This window comes from Rattus norvegicus, chromosome 8 (genome assembly GCF_021556685.1).
Source record: "Rattus norvegicus strain SHRSP/BbbUtx chromosome 8, alternate assembly SHRSP_T2T, whole genome shotgun sequence".
Classification (NCBI taxonomy): Eukaryota; Metazoa; Chordata; class Mammalia; order Rodentia; family Muridae; genus Rattus; species Rattus norvegicus.
This window is the reverse complement of record NC_141541.1, coordinates 43,517,838-43,521,389: the sequence shown is the minus strand read 5'-3', so window position 1 is coordinate 43,521,389 and position 3,552 is coordinate 43,517,838. Positions and strand designations below refer to the sequence as shown.

General features: G+C 42.1%; 1 long non-coding RNA gene across 1 annotated transcript; it reads left to right on the top strand.

The window, feature by feature from the left end:
- Positions 1 to 248: 248 nt before the first annotated feature.
- On the top strand, positions 249 to 2,724 carry LOC108351844 (uncharacterized). The gene is made up of 3 exons (XR_015627608.1): positions 249 to 329; positions 1,264 to 1,402; positions 2,301 to 2,724. It is a non-coding gene; the product is annotated as an uncharacterized LOC108351844 (long non-coding RNA).
- Positions 2,725 to 3,552: the final 828 nt, after the last annotated feature.

Below are 3,552 nucleotides of genomic sequence, written 5' to 3'. Positions count from 1 at the left end.
CTGAGACATCAGAAGTTCCTTGGGACATAGCAGACACCAGTAAGTTAAAATGCTAGAGGACAGTAGAAAAGTAATCGCTATGCTGTATGTGTTTTGATCCATGGCTGCTTGGCCATTGTGATGGTTTGTATATGCTTGGCCCAGAGAGTGGCATCATTGGGAGGTGTGGCCTTGTTGGAGTAGGTGTGGCTTTGTGGGTGTGGGCTTTAGTAGCCTTGTCCTAGCTGCCTAGAAACTAGTATTCTGCTAGCAGCCTTCAGATGAAGATGTAGAACTCTCGGGCTCCTCCTGCACCATACCTGCCTGGACACTGTAGGATGATGTCACAGGTGAGGCAGGTACAGGATAGAAGGAGGCCTGTCATTGGAGGAGAAGGAAGGATGGGCGGGAGAGAAGTTTGAAGGAAGAGGAGGAGACTAAGGGAGAGAGGAGAAGAGGAGACGGAGAGAGGGGAGAAGCCATGGCAGGTGATGTTAAGATTCTGCTCTGTGTGTTTACAGGTTGTTATTAATGTTCTCAAGGGATGGATGGTACTGGGCTTTGTATGTTTAAGTGGACAATTATATCTCACCATTTGGGTCAAAGGTTATTGTGTTGTGTGTTCTTTTATGTGGGGGTTTCAGTGTAGGAAAGTGCGGCTGGGATGTGTTTCCGCCAAGATATCTAGCAGATATCTGGGCACCGTGGTACAGAGCTAGCGGGGTAAAAGACACCGTTACTATTTTTATTTTTATATTTTTACAACAACAGGACACTGCCATGATCCCACCTTGATGATAATGGACTGAACCTTTGAACCTGTAAGCCAGCACCAATTAAATGTTGTCCTTATAAGAGCTGCCTTGGTCACTGTGTTTGTCCACAGCAGTAAAACCCTAAGACAGAAGTTGGTACCAGGGACTGGGATATTACTGTGATAGACCTGACCATGCTTTTGTTTGGAAGAATGTGGATTTGGGGACTTTGGATTTGGAAAGCAGTGGAATGCTTTAAATGGGACTTAATGGGCTATCCTAGTAGTAATATGGAAGACTTTGTTACTGAGAATGATTTGAATTGTGGGAATCTGGCCCAAAGGGTTTCAGTGGAGAATTTCAATATGTGGCCTAGAGACTGTTTTTCTGATATTTTAGTGAAAAAATGTGACTACTTTTTGCACTTGTCTGAAGAGTGTACCTGAAGCTAAGGTAAAGGGATTTATATTAATTGCTTTGACAAAGGAAGTCTCAGAAATAGCCATTATAGACTTTGTTCTCTGGTTAGGTCTTATGAAGAGCATTTTAAATGAGCATAGCAAGCCAGTAAGTAACATCCCTCCATGGCCTCTGCATCAGCGCCTGTTTCCTGACCTGCTTGAGTTCCAGTCCTGACTTCCTTTGGTGATGAACAGCAATGTGGAAGTGTAAGCTGAATAAACCCTTTCCTCCCCAACTGCTTCTTGGTCATGATGCTTTGTGCAGGAATAGAAACCCTGACTAAGACATCCATATTCTTCTCAGAGGACCAAAGACATTAAGAAATTAACTGAAGCTCCTACAGCTGATAAACACTTTCAGAAAGAAGCTGGATACAAAATTAACTCGCAAAAATCAGTAGCTCTCCTATATACAAATGACCAATAGACTGAGAAAGAACCCAGGGAAACAACACCTTCCAGAATAGCCTCGAATAATGTCAGATATTTTGGTGTAACTCTAACCAAGCAAGTGAAAGCCTTGTATGATAAAAAAACAAAAAACAAAAAAAAACTTCAAGTCTCTGGAGAACGATATTGAAGAAGATATCACAAGATGGAAAGATGATCATAGTGTGGAAGGATTAGCATAGTAAAAATGTCCATCTTCCCAAAAGCAATCTACAGATTCAACACAATCCCCATCAAAATTCCAATACAATTCTTCACAGATCCTGAAAAGAGAAATTTAAGCTTCATATGGGAACACACACACACACACACACACACACACACACACACACACACACAGAGACAGAGAGACAGAGAGACAGAGAGAGACAGAGACAGAGAGACAGAGACAGAGGCAAAGACAGAGAGAGACAGAGAGCCTTGAACTCATTGGTGCTGGAAATATTTTCTGAACAAAACACTGTCTGCACAGGCACTAAGAGCGGCAATTAGCAAATGGGACCGGGCAAAGGACATGGTCATTCAGACAAAGTAGAAACAGACAGAAAGGGGGGGGCGGGTTTTATCAATAGAGGGCTAATATCCAAAATATATAAAGAACTCAAAAAACTGGATATCAAGATAACAAATAACCTAACCATAATTCTCAATTTAGGAATCTCACGTGACTGAGAAACACTGAAGGGACTGTTCAAGATCCTTATGCCTCCAGGAAATGCACATTAAAACTACTGCAGGATTTCATCTTTTACATGTTAGAGTGGCCAAGATCAAATGACAGTTCATGCTCCTGAGGATGTGGAGTAAGGGGAGTACTCCTCCATTGCTAGTGAGAGTGAAAAGTTGTGCAGCCACTATGAAAATCAGCGTTGTGATTCCTCAGGAAAATGAGAATCTATCTACCTCAAGATCCAGCTATACCACTCTCAGGCATACACCTAAAGAATGCTTCATCCTACCACAGAGACACCTGCTTAGCCATGTTCATTACTGTTCTATTCATAATAGCCTGAAAATGGAAACAACCTGGATGTCCCTCGATAAAAAAAAAAATTGATAAAGAAAATGTGGTACATTTGTATAATGGAGTATTATTCAGCCACTAAAAATGAAATCATAAAACTCACTAGTAAATGGATAGAACCAGAAAACGTCATCCTGAATGAGATACCCCAGACCCAGAAAGACAAATATAGTATGTACTCACTTATATGTGGATATTACCTGTTAAGTCAATGATCCACTACCATCCATAGGACCACAATGGTTAGGCAAAGAGTAAGGGACTAGGAATGGCAGATAATCTCATTTGGAAAAGAAGAGAGATAGTTACGAATGGGTGGAAGGGCTGGAACAGGAAGATCATGTGGGGAATGAGAATGGAGGATGAGGGAGGAAATAGAGAGAGAGCGAGCTAACAATAATGGCCATGTGGGTGGTGGTATCGAAACCTAATACAGTAGAAGCTTCCTAAAATACATACAATATAAAGGTGACCCAAATGAAATGGCCAAACACTGAAGAGACAGAGTCCAACTGGCCATCTCCTGTCACCAAATGAAGCTTCCCGCCAGGACTGGGTTACATTTAATTGAGTTCCTAGCCAAAGAGGTCCCATGAGAATCCCTAAAGAACCCAAGCTGTGGTTGCAGGACTATAGGTTGCACAAACCAACAGCAAGGCCCCATTGCTAAAGAAAACAGCTACACAACGCATTGAAAACGGTGAAGTCAAACTGGTGCCGACAAAGAGCCTTCGGCCCTATAATGGTAGGTGTTGTTGTTGTTGTTGTTCTGTTTGTTTTGTTTTGTTTTGTTTGCACAGCTGTAGTGAAGGGAAGATGCTTAGTGAAGGAAGAGGTATAGAAGCACATGCTGGAAGGAAATCAGTGCCTAAAATGACGTCAG